This window comes from Chanodichthys erythropterus, chromosome 13 (assembly GCF_024489055.1).
Source record: "Chanodichthys erythropterus isolate Z2021 chromosome 13, ASM2448905v1, whole genome shotgun sequence".
NCBI classification, from domain to species: domain Eukaryota; kingdom Metazoa; phylum Chordata; class Actinopteri; order Cypriniformes; family Xenocyprididae; genus Chanodichthys; species Chanodichthys erythropterus.
The window spans coordinates 12,316,301-12,329,012 of record NC_090233.1 but is presented as its reverse complement, the minus strand read 5'-3'; the positions used below and the strand labels follow the sequence as shown (position 1 = coordinate 12,329,012).

Sequence of the window (12,712 nt, the reverse complement as noted above, 5' to 3'; positions counted from 1 at the left end):
TTGATTTGCGGTGGAAGAGTAAGCCCTGACCCAATGCATGATGCAATGACGAACACGGAAGCGCAGAGGATAGAGCAAAACAAAACACCGGTCACAAATTAGAAGTCTAAAGCGAGACATTTTTAAGAGAAATGTCAGAGGAGCTTGAGTTTGTTGCACAGCCCTGTTTGGTTGAACCATGAGAGGCGTCTAAGCTTACGATACTCCTACATCCTGCGTCATACATCGCATCAGGGGTTTTAAAGAAAGATTTAAATATGGATATTTTTCTTACAAAAGCCCATCGCTTCGCTTTAGAAGGCCTTTATTAACCCCCTGGAGTATGGATTATATTTATAATAGATGGATGCATTGTTTGGGCTTTAAAATCTGGCCCTCCTTCACAACCATTATAAAGCTTGGAAGAGCAAGGATATTTTTAAATATATCTCTGATTGTGTTCATCTAACAGAAGGGAGTAGTATACACCTAGGATAGCTTGAGGGTGAGTAAATCATGGGATAATTTTCATTTTTGGATGAACTATCTCTCAAATCAGGGTAGCCCCAAAGTATGGAAGCTTGTTTTCGCCACGGAATAAAAAAATAAGAAAGGTAATTGCAACTTGCAATTGCAATTAACTCGAATTGGGAGTTTATATCTAACAATTTTGAGGAAAAAAAGAATGTAATTGCGAAAAATAATGTCAGAATTGTAAGATATAAACTTGCAATTGCGAGTTATATAATTGTGAGATGCAATTGCGAGTTTTAAAGTCTGAATAATTATAAAGTTTTATTCTCGCAATTCTGACTTTTTTCTCAAAATTGTGAAACATAAACTCGGAATTGTGAAGAAAAAAAGTCAGAATTGTGAGATAAAAAGTCGCAGTTACTTTTTTAAATCTTTTATTCTGTTCTAGTTGAGTAAAAATCTGTCATATCACATTGTTCAAACAGATGTTCAAAGCACCAAATGCTGCAGAGTTTACACTCTTTGGAAATTTACCCAACAAATGGCTAACTTTTAGTTGTCTCTTCTGTGTCAGGAGAGAAAAAAAAGATGCCTTTTTAAAAGTCACCAAGAATTCAAAACTAAAAATGCTCTCTTTTTTTTTTGAAAAAAAAAAAGCATTCTGTCCAGACTCCAGACCGGGACAATAAACCATCATGTGAGCTATTTCAGGAAAGAGAAACATAGTCAGCAACACCTGTTCTGCAGAGAACAGTAACAATAGCCCTCTTACTCTTATGGACTACCAGTAACACTGTAACACAGATATCATAAATCATTTCCCCAATGCAGTTCTGTTCACTAATCACCTGATATGTGCTCTGTTATAGCGCACTGTGCCATGCATATGGGTGGTGTGACAGGTACATATGATAGAAATGTGTCAACCGGTAGAGATTCATTCTACTCTACCATTTATTCTTACATATCCATGGGTCTGTACCAGAACACTCTATCATTATTCTGTTGTTTAGATCCTGCCCACACGTCTTTTCTCAAAAGCTGTGAACCTGTCATTTTTATCGGCATCACTCACTTAATAAATCAAAATCTTGCCTGCATCACGATTCCATTGGAATTAAGAACTGCTGCAATCATTATGTGTCCTAACCTTGTCTGTGCACACCAGATGTGACGCAACAATCAATCAAAAATCACAGCCAATCAGAATAATGTGAGGGCGGAGTCTCTCAACAAGTGCACTGCACTCGCATCGCAACTAAATCAATCTAAAATCACAGCCAATCAGAAGAGTGTGTTTGGGCGGAATCTCTGCAAGTGCACTGCAGTCTGAATGAAATGGATAAAGAATCAAATTCATAAATATCACATAATTTTAACATTATTAAAAATACATACCAAGTGACTGAAACCATCAGGGAATTCACTTGTTTGTTCACATTGAGTTCACAGTGAATGTTCTTGTTTCCTTTCATTTATTTTCAAGATCTGAGTTGAATTATCCATTGTCGCTTTCAGTATGGCTATAAAAGGTCACGCAAAATGATATTCAAACTCACAATTAATTCTTTTAACATTAAATCTGTATGATAATCAGTATCTAAGATTATCATAGTCATACTTTTGAGTTAATGCTTTAAAAGAAATTCAACAAATAGTAGTATATTAAATAAAATAATATATCAGTTCAATACAAATAAATAAAACTTGTAATTTACTTTTTGCATTTACCTTATTTATAATTTATACAATTTAGCATTTAAAAACTAAACTTTCATTTAATTCCAACTTCATTGTACATGTTAATTTTAATGTGTCAGGCTGCCAAACCCTGTACTATAGCATTCTGGACAGGCCCAAGCACTTCATATAAACCTCTACATGTGAACGGTGATTTACCACAGCAGAAAATGGTATCTTATATACATTATTTGGAAAGTGAATAGTGAAAGAGTTGATGAAGATGCAAAAGGCTTATAATAAGATGCTGGGGGAGGGGCTCAACAGATTTCTGCCTAATGAATAATTCAGTAGTCAAAGCTGCCAGCTCCTTGCAGAATTACTGCATCAGCAAACAGTGCAGAGGCACAGCAAGCTCACAAACAGGCAGTGTAGCTGAAAGCAGAGAGATGAAGGGAGAGCTGCTATAAGTTCCCATCTGCCTTTAGATATTCAAACTTAAAAAAGACTTCAAATAGAGTCCCCTTTGACAAGAGATTACTTTACACTGAAAATAAAATGTTAGCATCTAAATTAACTGCTTTTAGTCAAGTCAAAAATATTATTTAACATCACTGAATCCACCTAAACGCATTCATTTATGCCAACAAAACAACTGTTTATGCATCACATTAGGTAGAAATATATCTTAAAGTAAGTTACGGTAAGTTAAGGTAAGGTCATTTAATAACAGCTTTGGCTTGGATTCTTAACCACCTGCTTTGGTAACAGATATGCACTTTTTTAAGTTATTTGCTTTCTTAAGGATGAAAGTGCTAAGAGCATGCATGTCATGAAAATTAAATGAGTGGATACTTCTACTGAAGCTATAACTGTTATGCTGGTCTAAGCTCTTCTTTTTGGACAGCAATGTCAATGTCAGCAACGTATTATTATTAATATATATATATTTATTTTTATATTTTTTTTTTACTTATTCCTTAACTACAAGTATGATATATCTGCCACAATATCGGTATCGGCCGATATATTCATTTTTAATCATATCATTATCAGACCGATAAGAAAATTTGGCTGATATATTAAAGCTGATAAATAATTGGAATATAGCTGAGACACTTCAGATGCGCACTGTTCATCATGATGGTTTTGAATTGTATGAAATATGATTGGAGTCACACTTCAAAAAGGAAAATACAGTTAAGTGCAAAATATGCAGCGCAAATCTGTCACATTGGCTAAATAAAATTAAAATAAATTTAAAAAAAAATAAATCGTGTGTTTGGGACATAGCTTTTAATGGTGAAACTTTTGTTTTTGTAATCAGGCTCTCAAACATTATATAAAAATTTGGATTCAGATTTTTCGGCCAATATATCGGTTATCGGCTTTCAAATATAAAGAATTATTGGTTATTGGTATCGGCCATTATTTTCATATCGGTGCATCCCCAACAAGTTCTAAAACAAAAAAGAAAACTAATATATAGACTACTGTTCAGATGTTTGGAGACATTTATTTGGCAAGGATGCATTAAATTAAACCAAAGTGACAAAGTTATTTATAATGTTACCAAAAATTTTCTGTTTTTAAATAATGCCGTTCTTTGAACTTTCATTTAATCAAAAAATCCTGAAAAATGTATCACTGTTTCTACAAAAATGTTAAGCAGCACAACTGAAAATTCAGCAAATGCTGAAAATTTAGCTTAGCCATTACAGGAATAAATAACATTTTAAAAGACAGCAAAACAGTCATTTTAAATTGTAATACCATTTCACAATATTACTGTTTTCATTGCATTTGTGATTGTGTGTGTGTGTATATCTATATATATATATATATCTATATATATATATATATATATATATATATATATATATATACGTCCATGTAAATGTGTCCATTAAATTAAAAACTAAACTGTAACAAAACTAAACTAAAGTGAAATGTGGAGTAAAATTAAAAATGAAAAACAATAATAACCTTGCTGTTTGTTTGTTTGTTTTTTACAAAGGAAACTTTTAAGTTAGGAGTAAAGCAGCACTAATTATTATATTATCTAAGGAAATGCTGATATTCTCAGAAAAAAAACAATAACAATACATGTGCAGAATATATATAGGCTTACTATATGATTTCTATAAAAAGAAAGTGTTTAGACAGAATTAGCTGCATAATCAGAGCAGATGGTTCTGTTTAAAGAAAAAAAAGAGTTGCTGACAGAGGATGAGAGGAATTTCCTGCAGCAGTTGTTTATGGTTTATCAGTGACTTACAGAGGCGCGCGAGTCTCCCCGACACCCTGATCCAGCTCTCGCTCTTTTTTTTTTTACATGAGGGAAGCCCGTCTTTCCCAAACTATTTTTATCAGGCAGTGCATTAGCATGATAAAACACTGGCAGAAGAATAGACAGTAACAAAGAACCTAATGCACAGATTTTCAGAGCCTATTTTCATCTTTCCTTCTCTTTTTGCATGAGAGGCCTGGGTATTATTCATGTCAGAGCATCATAATTGCCTTTCAGACTACCTCTTTTGTGCTAGCTCTTGAGCCTTAGCAATCGCTTTTTCAGTCTGGCTCTTGCTCTCACACATGCACTCATTCTCTTTCATTTAAATTCACAGACATACATTGTATACACACATTTTATAAATGTTTTTGAATACTGCTGAACTCCATAAAATTAATTTTGACTTGACATGCACTATTATACATAGTTAGAATTTAATAAATTATCTTAAAATCTGTCACTACACACCGTGAAATTTTTGATAATGACATGTGTGAAGAAAAAAAAAAAAAAATATTGAGCTAATATTGACAAAGATTATTAAAGATTAGGTATGCACCAATATGAACATTTTGGCTGATACGATAACCGATAATTCTTTATATTTGAAAGCCAATAACCGATATATTGGCCGATAAATCTGAATCTAAATATATTGCTTTTAGCCCATGTTAATTAATATGTTAACTAAAGTTAACAAATGATGCCTATTGAAGATTGTATTTAAGATAAACAGCAACACAGAAAATAATACTTATTATTATAATACAGCAAATCACTTTTCTCTAAATAACATTATTCAGCCAAACGCATCTCTTCCTAAGCATTCTCCCACAGTTCTTTTGACCTTGCTGATACAGACTGTATGTACATGAAGAGCATTTCTAGCCGTCCTAAAACCCATCCATCAGCTGTTCTCCTCTTACAGTTATTCCCTCCCCAGATTACGCAGGCAACACACACACATTTGCTCTTCCATACCAGCAAAAACCTTTATAAACCATATACGATATAAATAGAATAGAAATGCATAGCAACACATCACTCCACAAAAAATGCATTGCACTGCAGCAGTTTTGGCACCAAACAGTTTTGCTAAATATGAATTATCTGTGTTCTTAAAAACTTGGCATGAAAAAATTGTCATGAAATGGAAATCTATTTTCTAAATGCATCTTGTTAATTTATTTGTTTCATTTTTACCAAAAATAGGGACTATACAGTCAAACCAAAAATTATTCAGACATAATTTATATTTTTGATATATTTTTACTAGTGGGTGCAGGACACTATAGTTCAGTTATGTAAGTGAGGATAGCAAAATAAAGTAAATTATGACATATTATACCCAAAAATTCTTCATACAGTGGACTACCAGTAAAATTGATAAAAAATTTGGAGCCAAAAATTATTCAGACACTTTTACCTGACCATGTTTTGCTTAAGTGTTATCTGACATAATTAGGATTATTTTTTTCCTGACAGAGTTTAGCTCTTACCATTTTTTAAACTATAGTGAATAAACTATTAATGAATGAAATGTTCAAGGTGTCTGAATAAATTTTGGTTTGACTGTATGTAACCCATGCTCATTGGAAATAAGTGCCTGTGGTGAAATTTCTCCAAAACGAATGAATGTTGTTCAATGAATGTTGCTTCTTTTGCAACACGTTCAAAGAAGAGAAATGTCCAATGAGAGTCATTAAAAGCTCATTCAGTTGTATCCAAAACTGTACACTCATTCAGTTGAATCTGGCAATGTTGCTATATCACAACAGTTCGGAAATGAAATCAGGTAAGTGGCGCTAAAAGGTGATCTATTGCATTTGAAAATAACATACCACCTACACTAAACCCTACCCTAAAACTAACCAATAGTGTAAAAGTCCCCGTGTAGTCAATAATTTTATCCCTTAATCCCAATAATTTTATCCACCATCTTTGATCACCAAAATGATACATTAAAAAAAAAAATCCTGTGAAAAAAAAAATGTATTTGTGCCTTAAAATAGATCGAATGTAACTCTAAACCCTTGCTTTATTTTGTATATTTGAATCTATGAATATGCTAATTAGCCCCGCCTCCACTCGCTCACGCCAGCTCAGAGATCAACTCAGTCAACTTACTGAGGTAAACGCTGCACAATTGTATCGCTCTGTGCTACTTCGGACACATAACATTAATTAATATTATCAGCGTTTTGTTTGACTATGTTATCAAACATGTGTTGCTAATTTTACACAAACCAGACAGCTACCTGTCTTTAGATCACTGCAGTTTTAAAGAGAAAATACTCAGCAATGGTGTTGACTTATGAATTTGCACATGGTTTGTTTCAAAGCATTTTAAAAACACCACATAGACATATAATCAACATTAAAAACTTGATTTTCACCACAGGGGGACTTTAACAAAATCAAATGTGAGAAAAACTCATTTGCTGAAGCAATCATCTATTTTAGCTTAGAGTCTTTGATCTCTTTTATCATGACTTGTGTTTCACAATTCCCAAGCGTTCAGCATCAAGTGTGTCAGGTGAGCTTCCAAGCAAGTTTACTGTCTGAAAAGCTACACATATATAGCTGGTTATGTGATGCAAACATCAAAATTACAAATCATGCATAGTGGTAAAAGTGTTTTGAGGTCATAACATCAGTGGCGTAACTTTGTTTTAAAAAAGTGGGTGGGACTGGAATGTGTATTGTAATTGTATTATTACAATAATAAATGCACAAAATATACTGACATAGACCTCATGTTTAATATGATAATTTCATATATGATATAATCAACCTGGTCTCATGACGAAAACGTACCCGTGGGCACGTTTTCCTGAGTCGCGAAATATGTACCAGTGAGTACATATCACTGCAGTTTCACTGCGAAATGTCCACTAAGAGGCGCTAAAAGTGTGTACCTTTGTTTTTTTTGTTTTTTTGGCGGAGCAGATATTAGGTTGAATGCAGTACGTTTTTATGATGTTGCTTTTTAGACGAATCGCCGTGGTTCTCAATTTGACATTTGCGCTCCATTTCGTTTTAAAATAACGGCCCACCGACGCTACGCCTAAACCTATCCGATGGCGTTAACAAAAGCAAACATGACGTAAGAAGTGTCCGCGATCGTGTACCGTTTTTCAGTTTAGATCATTTAGATCTCTTTTTTTTTTTTTGCCCCAGTCAGTCGCCTTTCGCAGGATTAATACCCAGGCAGGGGGGGGGGGGGGTGAAGGAATCGACTCCTCGACGTAAGTCCAAATCCGTACCGGCTGAGCTACTGAAAAAGCGAAATGCGTAGAGCCGGAAAGTCCAAAGTACATTTGTTTACAAATCAGGCACTCCGGTAAGAAGCGTTTTGAAGTCGCAACATGATATTGCACAAGGAGATATCAAAACGAGGCTAATCCGACCCCGGTCGTCGTCAAAACCGTGTGTGAAAACGAGCTCATTGATGTACGCGCCGGAACGTAATTTTGTGTCTCACGAAAACGTGCCCAAGGGTACGTCTCTCCCATCAGACCAGGTTGGATATAACGCTATGTCTCCAGAGTATTCACATTAGTCAATAAATACGTGGATCCGTGTTCAGTATTATATTGTCCTGATGGACTAGTGGTAGAACTATCGTTAAGCATGTCAGAGGTTCTGGGTTCTAATCCACCCTAGTATAGTTTATTTAATTTTTGTCTTATTAAACCAAAGATGTTCATCAGTGATTGTATATCAAGAAGAGGGACATGTTTATGTGCATTTTGTTTTGTGATTTCGCTGGAACAAATAGAGAGTCTCAGCAACTCGTCTGTGTTAAGTGTGCAAGAGCGCCAAGAGAACACTGTTGCGCCTCTGATAACAGAGTCAACGAGCACTCAACATGATTTCAAAAACAACACATCCCAGCGCCAGATCGTCTATTATTTAACACAAACAAATTAATTGCTAATCAACTAGAGATGTTTCATTTGTATTAAATACATCCATGCCGAGAGATGTATCAAAAAGTGGTGGGGACATGTCCCACCCGTCCCACCCACAAATTACGCCTATGCATAACAGTATTTTGCAAGGAACAGCACAAAAATTTTATTTTATTAATCAATAATCTGCCCCTGTAATCATAATTTGTGTGAAAATAACTAGTGTTCATTTCAGCTGGAAACTGCAGTGAATTGTACGTGTATTGGAGTAAGTATACTCAAAAGGTATTTTTTCAAAATGTTTCTAGCAATTTAATTATGCTACCAATGCTCTGTTAACGCATTTATCATGTTTAAACTCTTTCAGCAGAATTCTGTGACCCAAAATAATATGGAAATCTGGATTTAGAAGCTATTTAGAAGCAGCTACAGTAGTGCATCGGCATGGAGTTTACAGACTCTCTCCTGTTACATAGAGCATTTTGATGCATATTAATGGCCGTGGGCTGCAGCTATTTTAGACCACTGCAGTGAACTACAAACTACATACATGCTTATCAGCATTTTTCCGGTCACCGCTGAGACCATCATCACATAGACACTCGTACACACGTGTGAAACCCTGTACACACCTGAATAAGATACAATACCAATGAATGAATTACTTCCTGATATATCGAGCAGTTCAAGACACACCATCCAGGCAGAGAGAAGGATCTGATTACCATGCTGACAAACACCATCAGCAACTTTCAGTGAGCAACCTCGCCCATCAGACACACACACACACACACTGCAGATAAAATTCTGCCCGAGTTACCAATGTGACTTCAAATCTGTAGATATTGTAGTACACTCTAAAAACTCCTGGGTTATTTCTTTAACCCATTTTCTGGGTTATTTGTGTTGGGTTAAAATTATGGGTTATTTTTTCAGAGAGTAACCATTTTCTGGGTTATAGGGCTAATATTTTGACCCAATTCCTGGGTTGTTTAGGTTTCTGGGTTATTTTTCAAAGAGTAACCCATGTTCTGGGTTAACGCCCCTTCCCCCCGCCCTCGCTGTTGTTCTGGAATTTTCTCACAACAGTCGTTTGAAACAACCGTCACTTGAACTTGAACGCACTCGATCCGTTTTGGCCTGGGCTTCTTCGGTGCAACTTCATCGCGTGTTCAAGGTAAGCAAGTATTTTCAGTGTCAATGTAACGTAAACTTTTCTGTGTCCATGTCCCCGTTGCTAGTTTAGCACCATCTGTTGAAAAAATGACCATGGCTTACCGTGGTAATTCTGTGGTTAGCACGTAGCCGCCCACGGATATCGCGACAACATCTAACTAGTTTAAAGTCCGTGTAAAGTCAAAATAAATATGTGTTTTGAGTTTGTCAGACTAAATAAGAAAGTGTTATTAACCACCCAGCCAAATTTGAATGATTAAAAATAACGATAAGTTCATGAAATTAGGTGTCAAAATGGTTGTGCTTTTTACACATCGAGAAACGTATGATCTATTTAATGTGTTTAGAAGAAAATGACTGAATTCACTTTACACGGTCTTTAAATTCTATTTTTCATAAACTGTGCTGTACTTATCTCATTGTTATAATACTGGTAATAATACGATAAGCACAGTGCAGCTAGTGGCGACTTCATGCCGCGTTAAGGGGGTCGAACACCGGACGAGAAGCGCCGCGCTGCGCCGCGTCTAGGACAACTCAAGGTATCGCGTACTTTCTCAGTTTATGGCCAGCAATATTGTTATGTTTTAGGACATTATGAAATTAAGATAATGTCAGTAGTATGTTATGATTGTACTGTATAATTAAATACAACCGTTGCTGAGTCTGCAGTCTGAACACTTTACCTCAGAGCGTCCGTTAACTGAATGAATTGAGAATATCACCTGAAAATCCAATAACATCAGCAATTTTCATTCAAGCAGCTGATTTCTGTAAATTAATGTAAAACTAAATTTATATTGCAGCACATGGTGAAGTCAGTATATACATTAACGACGATTTGAGACAAATAAGTGTAAATTTAATATAAATCGATGTACATGGCGCTCTGTGGCGCTGCAGGATTTTGAACAAGGTCCCGAACCGTTGCTGGGCGCCGCGGACAGACGCCGAATGGCGCCGCCGGTGTGTGTACACTCATAGAGAATAATGTGTTTGAATTTTAAATACGCTTCTCTTCCGGTGTGCGACCCCCTTTAGCCGCGGCTAGAGCGACGAGGCTACACAATAGTTATGTTAACCAGCTGCGCTGTGCTTATCATATTATACAGTGCCCTACTGTCTTAAGTAGTGAGAGTTAAAGAAGCGTTTCAAGTCTTCAAATTGTTGCTAACCTCTATTGCTATGTTTTCTTCAGGTCATTATAAATGGACAGCTTTGTCGCTGATAAGCTAACTGAGTGGCGGATGTCTGGGCTGATAGAGAATTTTAGAGGTGAGCGTTTTACTCTTTTAAGGGATAATTCACCCAAAAATGAAAATATGATGTTTATCTGCTTACCCCCAGGGCATCCAAGATGTAGGTGACTTTGTTTCTTCAGTCGAACACAAATGATGATTTTCAACTCCAACCGTTGCAGTCTGTCAGTCTTATAATGCGAGTGAATGGTAACACAATTTATAAGAGTCAAAAAATATGCTTAGACAAATTCAAACTGAACCCTGCGGCGCGTGACGACACATTGATGTCCTAAGACAAGAAACGATCGGTTTGTGTGAGAAACCTAAGCGATTGCTGAACGCAGTTGGACATAGTGGTGTTTTAGAGGTAAAAAATTATATAAATACTGTTCGGTTTCTCGCACAAACCGATCGTTTCGTGTCATAGGACATCAATGTGTCGTCACAAGCCGCAGGGTTTAATTTGGATTTGTCTAAGCATATTTTTTGACTCTTATAAATTGTGTTACCATTCATTCGCATTATAAGACTGACAGACTGCAACGGTTGGAGTTAAAAATCATCATTTGTGTTCTACTGAAGAAACAAAGTCACCTACATCTTGGATGCCCTGGGGGTAAGCAGATAAACATCAAATTTTCATTTTTGGGTGAACTATCCCTTTAACTGCCCTCATATCATCTCTCTATACCTAAATATTTTTCTTGAATATGGCTTAAATGTGTCAGTGTAAGATTTTGTGACAGTCACAACTTCTTTGACAGTGGGGAATGCATCTCTATAATAACCCTTATAGTTAAAAGATACTTGTGCCTTGTCTTTAAGCTGTTATGCATAATAATGGGCCAGATATTCACCTTTGCATTAATGTCATTATTACACTTGTTAATGAAAGAAAAGATGGACAGTATAGACTGTCATTCACACAAAATGGGTAATGCTGCAAAAGAACCACATTAGTTAACTAGCAAATTGGGCCACGTTTTTTTTTTTTTAAACAAAACAAAAAAAAAAACCAACAGCATTCCCTTAAGAGTGATTATTTATTAGCTTGATAATCAAAGAGTGTCTGGTGAGTGGTTCACAATTGTCTCGACTTATTAACAATACTCATGTTGTCTTGTTTTCTGTCTTTCAGGTGAAGACATAGATGAGGAGGCATTTCTTCTCTTTGATGAGGACACTATCAAAAATCTTGTCCCTCAAGTTCAATCCAGTTATTGAATGTTGTCAAATGTTTGAGAGAAAATGAGTTGTTTATTTTTCTATTTTTTTATGTCTAATGTTATTACAGTGTGACCTAAGATAAATAGGTCCAAGTGTGTAGAGTTTAATTTAATTTAATGCAATAAAAATGTAAAAGTGCTTGAAGTGTGTAAGTTTCTGAAGTTTTATTTTCTGAAATAAGGCATACTGGCATAGTAACCCAAGTTAGGTTATTTTTGACCTTTGACCTTTGGTTAAAAAGGGACCTACTAATTTCTGGGATATTTCAACCCAGATATTGGGGTTGTTCTTTTGACCCAAAAGTTGGGTTATATTAACTACAATTTTGGGTTATTTTAACCCAAAATTTGGGTCAGGTATTTAACCCAGAAGTTGGGTCAAAAAGAATAACCCATTTTTCTGGGTTGAAATAACCCAGAAATTAGTTGGTCCCTTTTTAACCCAGGATTTGGGTCAAAAATAACCCATTATGGGTTATTTTTGACCCAGGAGTTTTTAGTGTGTAACCAACCTGGTACTTTTAGTAGGCAATCCTGATTGGACAAACACGTGTTATCTAACTTAATATAAATGATTTAAACTGCTGGAGAATCATATAGAAACAAGATTTGTTTCTGCAATGTGATCAGTGATTCTTGTGATCTGTTATGCACACCTTTATCGATGAATCTTAAGGGGACATTGCATGGATTTTTCATTATTTTACCATATTCCTTGAGGTTCATTTA

General features: G+C 35.5%; 1 long non-coding RNA gene across 1 annotated transcript; it reads left to right on the top strand.

Annotated features, from left to right (window-relative positions):
* Window positions 1-9,224: 9,224 nt before the first annotated feature.
* Window positions 9,225-12,227, top strand: LOC137034701 (uncharacterized). The gene is made up of 3 exons (XR_010896969.1): window positions 9,225-9,517; window positions 10,715-10,791; window positions 11,896-12,227. It is a non-coding gene; the product is annotated as an uncharacterized lncRNA (long non-coding RNA).
* The last annotated feature ends 485 nt before the right edge of the window (window positions 12,228-12,712 follow it).